At 51.0% G+C, this 13,336-nt stretch overlaps 1 long non-coding RNA gene across 1 annotated transcript; it reads right to left on the reverse strand.

Annotated features, from left to right (window-relative positions):
• Window positions 1-2,741: 2,741 nt before the first annotated feature.
• Window positions 2,742-5,559, reverse strand: LOC128854014 (uncharacterized). Its single transcript, XR_008452904.1, has 3 exons — window positions 4,429-5,559; window positions 3,967-4,153; window positions 2,742-3,003 (listed from the first exon to the last, which is right to left on the reverse strand). It is a non-coding gene; the product is annotated as an uncharacterized LOC128854014 (long non-coding RNA).
• Window positions 5,560-13,336: the final 7,777 nt, after the last annotated feature.

Raw genomic sequence — 13,336 nt, forward strand, 5'->3', positions numbered from 1 at the left:
GGAGAGAAGCCCTCGGGCACCCATCGCCCGATGCTGAGCTGTGCAATCCTGCTATCTCCAGTGCTTCCACAGCTTTCCTAGTGGCTGTCTCCCTGGAAGCTGGAGCTGGTGCAGAGGTGGGAGGCAGGAAGCTGTGCCTTTCTCTTTAGGAATGGTGGGTGGCCAAGCTATGCAGCAGTTCCTTCCAGTAAGGGTGGAGGAGAGGCTCCTTTGCTGCTCAGCTCAAGGTGGGGCTGGCAGGACCCTTCCCCCTGGGACTCCCCAAGGCTGTGGAAGGGCCAAAGCCATACCTGCCTCTCCCCGTTTTGTCACATCTCCACCTGCTCCAGGCTCAAGAATACTCAGCACCTTGACCCAAGGCCATGTGAGGTGGTGACAGTCACTGCAGGACGAGCAAAGGAGGATGGGGCAGGTGGTGAGTGGGGTGGAGAAGAAGAGATGGAAGTAAAGGGAGAATTTGAGGAACCCCAGAGGAGATGCTCAGACCCTGCTGGAGGAGGATGTGGCTGTAAGGAAGCCTGGCAGCACCCAGCGGAGCAGAAAGTCAAGAATATTGCAGCAAGGAAACTGGATATTTTAATTCCCTGTGGCTTCTGCTTCTCAGAGAACAGCAACAATGACTGAAACTCAAAAGAAATTAAACGAGAGGCATCTTGGTGTGGTGATTCAGCCTGTAAAAGGCCTGGGGTGCACAGACATGGCTCAGAGCAGGGCAGAAAGGACCAGCGTGTGTCCCCGACCAGTCCCAGTGCCATCTCCACATCACACATCCCCAAGAGGTGTTGCTGGCACTGCAGCCCCACTGCCATGCTCTGGGTTCTGCTGTTGTTTCTTTCCCTTCAGGGTGTCCCAGGAAGCCTTCCCTCCAGCCAGGCTGCCTCTACCAGCAGCAACTTCCATCTATTTCAATTAGAGAACCTTTCCCCCTAAAAGGGGGCCAAAAACCACAGCTCCTGCGAGGCAGAGCAGAGGGATGCAGGCAAACAGCCTCTGCCATGCTTGGGTTCACTGCTCAGCACCTCATTTATCATTTACTGACAGCACAGGCATGCCCAGCCTCCCCAACACCAGTGAGGGTTAAACACGTTTGTCCCCTGCCAACGTCATCTTGTGACTGTGGAAGGAGCACACTGCATGTCCGAAGGCAAGCACGACTGGAGAACTCACCCGGAGCTGAATTTCCTCCGGGAGCTCACATCAAGCTCAGTTAGAGCACCAGTGATTTATTAGGAGAGCTGCTCCTTGGAGCAGTGATGAGCCGTGAGGCTGTAGTGCAGGCGTCTGCGTCAGCAGGGAGGGGGGTGAACAACACAATGTGATTTATGGGGCAAAAGCTGCTGCTTTAGCACAGGGTGGACTGCTTGGGGTGACCCTCGGGGCTGGCTGGGGCAGGGGGGCTGCCACCAAGCCCAAAGGATCCCTCGGTGACGAGCTGTGGGTGGAAAGGGACAATCCCCACGTAGAGTTAGAGAATCATAGAATCACCAGGTTGGAAAAGATCATCGAGTCCAACCATTCTTATCTGCCACTAAACCATGTTCCTGAGCACGTCTTTTAAACCCCTCCAGAGATGGTGACTCCACCCCCTCCCTGGGCAGCCTCTGACAGGGCTCGATGACCCTTTCTGTGAAAAAGTTTTTCCCAATATCCAGTCTGACCCTCCCCTGGTGCAGCTTGAGGCCATTCCCCTTGTCCTGTCCCCTGTCACTGGGCAAAAGAGCCCAGCTCCCACCTCTTTACAACCTCCTTTCAGGTAGTTGTAGAGAGCAAGAAGGTCTCCCGTATGAAGAGGGTCAGTCGTCCCCATGTAGAGGGTTGGCTGATAGAGTTGTCCCACAAGGGGTTGGCCAAGACCTGCCATGGGTGGCAGTGCCTGGAGACAGAGACACCTCCACCCCGTAGAATCATTAAGACCTCTAAGATCATCAAGTCCAACCATCAACCTGTCCCCAGCCCAACACAAGGAGCAGGGTCCAAGCCCTGCTGCTAGCGAGTCTAGAAGCAGAGGTGGCAGGGAGACCACATCTCAGTTCCGAACCTACAAACAAGCCTTTTATTTTCATCTTTCCTCCAGTTTTTGTCTGGAGCAGCCAATCAAACCAAACAGTTGTATCCAACTGTGAGGGGAAAAAATAAAATCCAGGTCTATTAAAAATGATGAAAGACACCTTGACAGTGTCCTTTCAATGTAATTAAAAACCAATTTAAAGACATGCCAAATATTTACTAATTAAACAAGTGCTTCATTCTGTAGCCATAATGAAAAAAGTAATTGGGATACTTTTAGCAAACCCCACATTTTTAAAGAAATAATTACTTTATAGAAGATGAGTTACTAAATTAAACCATTCTTTACCTGCTGTTATTTTTGGTTTTTTGCTCATTTTGTACAGCAAGTTGAATCCTGAATTTACCTACAGCGGATTGTTGATTTGGATAAGAAATATTTCAAAAGAAACAGAGAAAGAAGAAACGTAGGAAGTGTTAGTGGGTCCCCAAACTTTAACATGCAGCTGATGGGAAAAGCATGATATGGTTGGAACAGACCAAAACGTGCCCACAAGGCTGCACACCTGGTGAACTGATAAGAGATCTCCAAACCATCCCACTGTTTCTCCATCACTACAAGACAAACGAGGGCCACAAACAGAGGCAAAATCTCTGCATCTTGAGCACAAGGGGTCAGAGAACGGTTTGGGTTGGAAAGGGCTTTTAATGACCATCCAGTCTGACGCCCCTGCAATAAGCAGTTGAGAACCTTCAACTCTATCAGTCCTCTAAGCAAGATTGCCATGTTGTCCATGGAGTCAGCCGTAGACCACACTGATGACCTGAAGATGAGAGACATGGTGGAGCCTCCATCCTTGAAGATGTCCAAAAGCCAGCTGGACATAGTCCTGGGCAATCTGCTGTGGGTGGCACCGCTTGAGCAGCGGGTTAGACCAGATGACCTCCAGAAGTCCCTGCCAACCTCAGCCAGTCTGGGATTCTATGGTCACCAACCTGAAGAGCAGGAGGACAGGAAAGTTGGTCTTGTAGGAAAGGTAACACCACATGCCACAGCCCTGCAGCCAATCACTGCCCCGTGCTGAGATGCCATCGAGAAGTTGGCTAACATCTTTGTGTACTACCTGCAAAATATGGTGCTCAGCTTAGACTACGAACACTTTTGAGGCAGCATTGTCCTCTTGGTGGGCATCTACAGCGACATGACTGCAGCTGCACACCCCAGCACTGCCCTGGCACCATCGACGCTTCCCTCTGAACAGGTCTGAGCTCAAAGGAAACCAAGCATTCCCACTCATGTCGTTAATAAATACCCATCCTGTTGGGAGTTAAGGTTCACAGGCCCTTGTTTTTTGTCGAGAAAGGAAAACGTGCACAACTCAATATGAGTTATAAGCAGGCTCCGTTTATTGCCTTCAGATAGCTCAGTTATATACAGCGTGAGTTAATTATGCCTACTAGTCCTACTCTAATTGGCGAAGCCGAAGGGTTAGGTTTTTACATGTGTCCTCCTACTTGCGGTTTCAGCTTAAGCTAGTTTCTCATTCTTTCTACAGCTAGTTCCCTAAGGTTATTTATGAAACTAGTCAAGGTCACAGTGTCCTTGCCAGTTCGCGCTATCAACATGATTGTGCAGCTTCTTGGTACTCCTCCATTCGGTCTATTATGCAGGCCTATGCCTTGCTTGAATGTAGCATTTTTAAAGAGCCATGTCCTTGTTCTTCGAGCCATTCTCCAACACCATCCCAAGAGTTTCTTTCTTTCAAAAGCAATCCTGGCCAAGAGCGAGCTCTTATTTCTGTTCCAGAGCACACAGCGCTAAATTGAACATGGCTTTCTAAACCACCCAGGGCTTGGTTTTCAGCCGGGGCACGTGTGCTTGCTTCAGCCCTGCCTGGCTCTTTCTGAGAGGAGGCACAGGCTTTGGCCCCAAGCCCTCTCATCTAAGATGACACGAACCTGGATCTGGAGAGCGGGAATTGCAGGGGCGGCACCGGCTGAGCATCTGTGCAGCCTGACTCCCAGTTGTCAGCTTGCAGGGGCCTTGGAGAGCAGATGGAACGTCTGATTGCATTTGCTGATAATGGATTAGGAGGTTTATCTTTGGCCTAGACTTTCTCCCGGTTAGCCAATTTCTTGAGGGGCTCTGCGGGGAGGTGTTACATGAGATTTATTAACAAGATGAACTGCAATGCCAGGAAAAGCTACTTCTGCGAAATGTGGTTTCCCTCTGGTGCGTGCACAGGCTTAAACCCACCCCAGCTGAAGGCACTCAGCATCCTTCCTCCTCTGGGTACTCGTGCAGTTCTGCTCCTTCCCTTGCAGCGTCATCCATGCGATGGGAAGCTGCTGCAGTTCTTGCCCAGCCAGCCCACTGCCTCCAAATTGTCCTTATTTGCCAACAGCAGCAAATGTAAGTACCTTAAAAGTCAGGCTCGCCGGGCAGCAGAAATTGTAGGTAGAAGCAGGTCGTCCCAGCCCTGTCACAGGGCCAAACTCCTCCCAGCTGCTCTTGTAACAGGGTGACAGCCCAGCTCTTCCCAAGCCCAGGAACAGGCAGCACCTCCGAAGATGTCCCAGGAAGGGGAAGGACTGGTTTGAACACCCACGGCTTTTCAGGAGCTGGGTCTGACTGGCAGGCCAGCCTCTCAGCTCAGCTCCTGCAGGGAAGGCAGATGCTCCCCACTTACCTTACTCCGTCTACAAAAATAACCGAGTGTTTCCAGCAGCGTCGCCTGCTCCCAGCTGCCACCGGAGCTGCAGGGAAGTGGCAGACACTCATACCCCTCCTGGGTGTAGGACAGCCTATTTGGGGTGCCTGAGGGCAGGTGTCACACCCGGAAGCCCTGCCTGCACCCTGCGTGTCCCTCTGCAGCCCAAAGCAGGGCAGTTACCGCAGCGATCGCTCCTAGCCTAGGGAAGAGCGAGCTACTGAAGCTGCACAATGCCAGCCAGCAGGTCTGAATAATTCAAGTGTTTTAACTTGAACCTGATCCAGCAAACGTGCCTCATGCTGCCCCAGGGGTGGGCTGGTTTAGCACAGTCCCACCCTGCAGGCAAAGAAGGCAAGACCTGCCCTAAGGCCAGCAGAGGAGCCACGATTAGAAATTCAGAGCTCAAAGCTCAGCTCACCAGGCTGCCTCATCGGTACCACACGCAGACATGGCACAAGGTGACATTGCTTTGAGATAGCTCTGACCACAGCTGCCTGCCAATAAGTAGCTACAGGAGAAGGAAGGAGCAAGGAAAAAAAGAGATAAACTGATGGAGGGGCAGACAAGAAGCAGGGAAAGTAAAGAAGAGAGAGGGAAGCAGGGAGGTAAACACACATTCAGCACCCCAAGTCCACCATGAGAGTATTTACTTGTTTTCTCTACAAGGGCGAGTCTTTCCTGCTGCTGGGGAATGGGATTGCCCCATTGGTGCTGGTGCTGAGCTTGGGCAGGGCCATGCAGCCCCACGAGCTGTGCGGGCAGCGCGGGATAGAGCCTGGCCTCGGGCTGGGCTGTGCAAGGCATTCATAAAGTATTTGGCTTTGGGGAGAAAAAAACAGGCCAAACCCAGCCCTACGCTTTCTCCCTGACTTCGGCATCTCCCAGAGCACCAGCAGGAGAAGGAAGGGAATGGTAGTGCCAGCCCAGAGCCTGCTCTGCCTACGAGCCATGCCCTGAGCTGCCTGCTGCTCCCCGGCACATCCCATCCTGGCCAACATGTTTTACCTCTGCTCCCTTCCTAAGCAAACACCACAGCTGAAAATAAAGCAGACACCCACCTGGGTGGGTGATGGATTTCTTTGACAGCAATTCTCATTGGCTGCAGTTTCTCCATGCTTCCAGACCTCGCTGCTAATCTACAAACCCTTGGCTTGTGAAAGCACAGAACTCCTCCTTCCACACATTCATTTTCCGCAACAAACCCACCCACCGATTCACAGCCCAGCTCTGCACCGTAGGACGCGCCATTTCACATTAGCCTAACTATTTGTACTGCAACAGCATTCGGAAAGCCAGGACCCAGAGTGTACGGACACCACTACGAAGAACTGGCAAGTCAACTCCACGGTCATTTATCCATCTTCCTCTGGAGCTCATGTGATGCACCTGCACTGCACAGCCCGAGGGAAGGGTTTCACAGCTCATCCCAACGGCAGCGGGGAGGATTTGGCCAGAATTCATGTTCCTACAAAAGGATGCAATGAGCCAGTCAGGAGTCTGCCTTAAGCAATTAGCAGCCTGCTGCATGTTTCATCTTACGCTTCACTACAAGCTAAATGGATTGGGTTTGTGTGAAACGATGCGCATTGTCACTGTGCCTGGGAGCCTGACAGCGCCTCAAAACCAAGTCCAGGGTGAGCTGCTGAGAATAACCAAAGCCCAGCTCAGCTCAGAGTGGCTGTTGCCTGCTTGTTCTCTGAGAATTAACCCCTTGTCCTATAACCTTGTCTCCCTAGGGAGTGGTGTTGGACTGCCTGGTCCCTGAGTGCCATTGCACAACCAAAGCGCAGGGGCGCAGACCAACAAGCCTCGTTCTTCCTTTTCTCATCCCTGTTGCACATGGGGTGCTTGCAACAGATGAGGCCCCTGGCAGAGAAGGAGCGTGGTCCGTGTGCAGCTCAGGCTGCCCAGGAGCAGTTCCCATGTCTGCCTTCAGAGCCAAGGTTGAAAAATTAATTCAGCCACCCAGCCACAATTCATCTCAGCTGGCTGAGGTCTGCCTTCGCAGCCAGGATCTGAGCACAGGCACCACTTAGCCTGGCCAATTTCCTGTGTTGATGCTTCACCCAAGACCCTGGCAGGAGAGACTCATTAATTACAGAGGCTGGAATTGTCTCTCTGCTAGATAAGAAGGAAGCCAAATGCAGGTCAGCAGCTGTATGTGCCCAACAGAGCAATACACTCTGCCCGCCAGTGCTGCTACAAACCATGCTGTGCAGGGGATGGCACGACCGCTGCGTGCTCAGCTGAGCCTGTCCATGGGCTTCGACTGCTACAGGTCCAGCCTGGGTGGATAGAATAACAATGCCTTGGGGAGGAGATGATGCTGCCACGTTCAGAACTTTACCTGCTGTATCCAGCTAGAAAGGTTTCCTCTGCTCCCCTCGGGCTCTTCGCACCTGCTTATTCCCACCCTACTCATCTGCAGGTGCTTTGGCCAAGGAGGTCAGCAGCTCTGTGGAGGCGCCGTGCCCAGTGGCCAGCCAGCAGCCACGGGGACAGGACCGAGGTCCTGCTGCACAGCTGTGACAACATCCCCACCCCATAGCGAGGCATCCTGCATCTGAGACCCCGCACAGACCCTGCAGCTCCGCTGCTCCAAGCTTGGCCCCTGTGCAAGTGAGGTGAAGGGCTATCGAGGGCAATGCACAAACCACCCTTCCCACGTTAAAGGCAAAAATATCACAAAGTGCCTCCCATTCCACGCCATATTTCTCAGGTATAATACTCAGAGACTCTCAATCACCTTCCTGAATCAACAGGATGAAGCTGCCACCTCACAAAGAGCAGGGGAAATTTTCCAGCATCAACCTCATCCTCAAACGCACAGCCAGACCAGTGTCATGGCCCCAGTCCCTTACCAGCTGGCCACGAATTTCCAACCAATGCCACAACATCTCCCCATCCCTTTCTTGTGTCCCTTTTGCCCTTCTGCCTCTCCAAAGCTTCTCTCCTCCTCAGCTAGGAGGATTTGCTCCAGAAGTCCAGTCCTTCCCAGAGCAGAGGAGGTCAGCCCCACACCTCTCCCAGTTCCCCTCCCTTTGGTTTCCCACCTGAGCTGCCCCCAAACCCAGAACGTGCAGGCATCCACACCCATCCAAGCAGGGACAGCCACCTTCCTGCTGGCTCATGGCTGGAAGAAGGAGGTGAACCGTTACACCTGGGCACTGGTGCAACTAAAATCGCCGGTTTGCTCCTCACAGGGAGCCCCAGCTTTTCTCCCATCCCATCAGCAATTCCCATTTATGGCCCAAGTGGACAGCAGGAGAATGAAGCTGTTCACGTTTACAGCCTCAAAGCACACAAAATCTCTTCATTCCTTGCTTTGCTCCATATAAAACATGCTACAGAGGCCTCAAATATAAAATAAAAACCATTCTCTGCTGTACAGCACGGAGCACCTACTTATTAAACTGAAGGCAATTATAATCATTGACACAGAGGTGAATGCAGAAACACTGTCAGAAGAGCATCATATTTTGAGGGCAGCTTTATCCCATGTCCTGATCTACAAGAGCATTACGTTCTGACTTGCTTCAAGAGGATGCAAGAGACTCTTTGCAAGCACATGGGACAACCTGTCCCGCGCTCAAGCCTATTCCTGGTTCTAGCAATTAAGAAATTGGCTTAAATCTCCCAGCACAAGGTCTAGAGCCCTTCGGCTATTTTTGCGGTCATTAATTATGACAACTGTGTCTACCAGGGGTTTGCATGCTGAAATGCTGCAGGTACAACCGCTAATTAGCATTACACAGACCCGATCACCTCTCGGCTCCTCCCCTCCCAGCACAGCTCTGCAGAAGTTGTTGCCACATGAGAAGGAAGAGGAGAGAGAAAGAAAAAAAAAAAGAAAAAGAGAAGAAGAAATAAAATTACCTTGGTTCCCAGCACAAGCTTTTCTCTTTTTGAGATGCATCTCAAGAACCCGCTGGCTGGTAACCTGCTGAAGTTCCAAGGAAGGCTGCTCATCAAGAGCTGATCTGAGCTGGGGTTAATTGAAAGTCAGTTTGCTGGCGGTGGGAGTGCGAGAGGGGAGAGGGCACCTTGGGGAGACTCTTGTGGGGAGGATGGGTAGGAGCCGCATGAGCAGAGAGCATCCTCTGCAGCTACGCCGAGGAAAGCCCAGAGCCTGGGATAGTGGAGAACCTGGGTTTCTTCGGCTCTGGGGCAAAGAGCCTCGGCTGCTGCCTGCGGCTCCTGTGACATCATCTCCAGCCTGTTTGCACTTGGTGTGCACCAAGCCTTGCACAGGGTACATCAGAGGGCAAAGCACTGCTTCGGCAGCACCAAAAAATGCCTGTGTCGAGGCAGCATGACCCAGAGGGTCCTGCCTGGCAGCACCTGGACATAGAAGCCCATTTCAAGGTGTTTCTCTACAGAGGTTTTTTCCACAGTGCTGTCAACACACAGCAGATACAGCTTGTTTCTTCTTGCTCCCCCAAAACCCTGCACAGCTTCCTCCACTTCAGACCGAATGCCCACCCTTTCCATCAGCAGCTGGGCCAGCAAAACCAGCATGAGAGCCAAGCAGGGACCAGTTGGCTTCTCCAGGAGGCTCTGCTGCCACTGGACGTTCAACAGCTTCACAAACAGGCAGCCCCTCACGCAACTTCGCGCCTGCCCCCAGTGCCTACCCCAAAAAGGTGTAAGTCACCCCACCTCCCCACCCTCAGACAGGAAGGTTTGTGCTAGGTTTTTGGATGGTAATTTCACATCCTGGGAGCAAGGGGAGAGCTGTTTACAGCTAGAAGCAGCTCCCAGGACAGCAGCGCTGCCTGGAGCTTTGCGTGCTGGATTAGCTGGGAGCTGCCAGTTGCTCATCCGAGCTCCACCGCGGGGATGCCTGTCATCTTGGGCACATCACTGTGGCTTCTCATTTCAAAACTCTCCTGTTTTGAAATATTTATCTCTTGCAGGAAGCTTTTTCGGGGGAGGAATTATTAGCAGAGGGGAAAAACAAACGAGTATTTCCCAACAGTGCTTTGCAAGAGAAAATATGAGCAGTCTCCACATCTAAGTATTATCAATAATCCTAAACCTTTAATTCCACAGAGACAAAACAAGTTCATTTGAGAGTTTCAGCCAGTGACCCAGGAACAATGATTATTCTCGTTAAATCTAGCCTCCCATGAAAATATTGACCATCAGACTGCATTTTCAGCTGCTTAGAAACTCACCAGGGGTGTTCCAGCTCCTTTTCCTCTCCTGCCACCTTAAGTCTTCATCACCACCTGAAAGAAGTTTAATTTTAATGGTGCAATATGACCCTTGCATTCTTCTCCAAATAAAGTGACTTGTACATACCACGCCAAAACTAAACGGCTTTCACAGCATGCTGGGAGATGAAAAGCCAGGGAAGACAGGCCATGGAGAGCTCTTTGCACAAGCCTGACTCACCTTTCCTGAAGGCTCACAGGTTCTTCTTCATGGACAATCAGGCCCCGAACTTTGCTGATCCCTCGTTATCGCTGCTTGTCAACACATCATCATTTCCTAACTACTGGTTGCCCAAATATAATAAACAACCCCCTTGGTTTTATTCCATGTATTTAAGCACGGACCCCTGCATATCAGCTGGCCACAGGTCACCACAGCCTTCAGCTCCCACACAGACGGAAATCTTTCACTTCGATCCTGCCGTGAATCCAGAGCTGGTGTTGGAAAGCAGAATGACATCGAGATATGTTTTTTTCCCCAGAGTTCAGACTGGAGTGTGTAAAGCTACCTAAGCAGAACCAGTTTATGCCCTGGGGACTCTTTCCCCAGCCCAGTCATGAATGCTAAGCAATGCCTGGCTAAAAGAAGAGCCCATGGCAGGATTGTCCATAGCCTTGTGACAGCGCTGGGAATGCATCCACCAACCCAGAGCTCCATCCACAGGGCTCCCTAAGGAAGGATCAAGGCTGAGCTGCTCAACATCCCGAGCAGCAGCAGTGACGGCTCTGCAGGACCAGCCACGAGAGCGCCATTCCCAGCAAGAGCACAGACTCGCAGTGCCCAAACAGGGTCCAGCGACAGCAGCCAGGGTTAACCTCAGCCGGTGACCCACAGACAAGGCAGGGCCAAAGGAACGAGTCTCCTCAGCAAAGCATGGTCAGGACGAACACAGTAAAAGGTCAAGCACAGGTGTGCACCTACTTTGTAGCTTAACTGAGGACCAACAACAAGGACCTGAGCTCACGCACAGCTCCAGCAGGGAGCAGGGGATTAGAGCAAAGTGGCCAAGCTGCAGGGTTTGGGAAACAGCCATGTGCAAACGTGCTCAGAGGTAGCCCACAGGGAGAAAAAGTCTCTGTGAACATCTCAGAGAGAACTCCACGCACCAGCCTTTCTCCACTGGAGCCTGACGGGCACTCGTGTCACCTAACAGCATTACACCACACACCTGGATCTCCCTCAGTACAAAGGTGTCTGATCCAGGACGCACATCCTGACCACGCAGTTTCCTGTGTTACACCCCTTCACACCATCCTCCCTTCCCAATCCCTGGGACCGCTGGTTTATTTGTTTGCTACAGAACATCATAAATATTTTTACTGGCTAGCAATTTAAGTCCAATTGCTTTGAAATTGAAACACAGAGTGCATAATGCCCTTTCCTTTCCCTCCAGTCATTTTTTTATGTGTATATCCAATTGCAGCAGCGCCAGCACGAAAGCACAAGTTGGAGGCAACACCATTCCACACCAATCCTGACAAACACCCCCAGGGGCGCCAAGCACTGTCCTCTGCCACCAGCTGCAAAAGGGTAGCAACTTGCGTCCTACCAACACGTCTGAGAATTCACAGAATTAAGCTCTTAGGAAGTATAATTACTATAATTATTCATAAATGCCATCGAGCTCTGCCTGTGATTGCTGCTTTATTTCGCTCTGCAGTGAGGTAGGAATGGCGCGTGAACACTCATTTTTCAGGCTGTCTCGCTCATGCTGTATTGTCCCCAAAACTTCCAATTATAGCACAAACACCCGCTGTACAGGTGAGTTTAGCACTGCCACGTGTCTCTCTGCTGTGTGACCTAATGGATCGGAGAATCTGCCTGACACCCACACCCTTAGCCTGCTGCCAGGGGAGGCAGACGAGGAATCCCAGCCCTGCAGGGCAGAAGGGCAGCTGCTTCCATCATGCTGCTGGGCTGGGACACTTACACAGGCAAAACATCCAAATGGAACTAGTCAACAGTTGGACTGGATGATCGTGGAGGTCTTTTCCAACCTTAATGATTCTATAAGCACCAGCTGATGAATGGGTTTGTTTTATCACATTAAGCTGAGCACAGGGATATAAGGCAGCAGTTACTTATACAATATACAGGTATTCCTAGACAGAAGGAAGAATTTCTAGATATAAGGAAGAATTTCTTCACCATGAGGGTGGGGAGGCCCTGGCCCAGGTTGCCCAGAGCAGTAGTGGCTGCCCCATCCCTGGAGGAGCTCAAGGCCAGGTTGGATGGGGCTTGGAGCCCCTGATCCAGTGGGAGGTGTCCCTGCCCATGGCAGGGTGTGGAATTGGGTGATCTTTAAGGTCCCTTCCAACCCTAACTAGTCTATGATTCTATACAGATACTTGATAGGGACATGTATAATGGGAAGAAAGGTAGTTTGGAAATTCAGCCTGCAAATGTTAGCTGAGCATTAGGGAGAAATTTCAGCAAAGGAGAAGGCTGAGCCCTCGCTGCTGCCCTCCATCTGCATCCTCTCCCTCAGTCACGCTGCTTAAGCAGGGCAGGGGAGCTCCAGAAGCTTCCGAGTCCCTTGCCCCTCGCTTTTAGCACCACTTTCAGTTTGGTGGCGAAGGAGCACAGCATGCAGCCCCAGGGTTTCATTGCCCCCCGAGGAAATACTTCACTCCTTTAGCACTGGAGCTGTTAAATGCTCTGTACCACAGTCACACCTCTGCAAGCACAAAATGATGTACGGTGGTGAGGCTCTTCTAAACAGGTTGCCTGTGTAATTGTTTGGGTTTTTTTTTTTTACGAGGATTAATAATCATAACAAATTCTACAGGTCAGGCATTAGCATAAGATGAGTGGCTCTGACAATAAGCAGTCACCACTGCATTTATTATGGATGCTTAATTGAAGATAATTTCACTAAGTGACCTTAACAAATAGTGATTTCCCTTTAATATGACAGAATGAATGATATTTTTTTCATTTAAGGGACAAACGCTCTATTTTTTCTCCCTCCATGATCCAACATGAAGCACAAGCTAACTCTCCTTTTATCCAGACTCAAAGGGCTGCGCACAGCAAAAGTTCACCTGTAAGGCCTTTTTATTTGTACACATAAAGGGTTTTACAGTCACTTATTGACAACAGATTCCTTGTCTCAGAAATCAGAACACCAAGGTCATCCAAAGATCACACCAGCAGAACCGCAGTGGATTTTGTAAATCCCAAAATCACTGAATTGAGGGGAAAAAAAAATGCAGCAGGCAAAATTCATCTGTAGTGGCCTCCTTGCCCAAGGCACTTGTTACCTTTCCTCTACATCTTCACCTCTGCAATCATGTTCTTCCACACCACCCAGCCAAACGAAGGCCAGCAAAACTGTTCCCTGCTGCTCCCCCATGTCCTTTCATCACAGTACAAAGCCAGGTCCGAACAGTGCTTTT

This window comes from Cuculus canorus, chromosome 18 (genome assembly GCF_017976375.1).
Source record: "Cuculus canorus isolate bCucCan1 chromosome 18, bCucCan1.pri, whole genome shotgun sequence".
In the NCBI taxonomy this organism is placed as follows: Eukaryota; Metazoa; Chordata; class Aves; order Cuculiformes; family Cuculidae; genus Cuculus; species Cuculus canorus.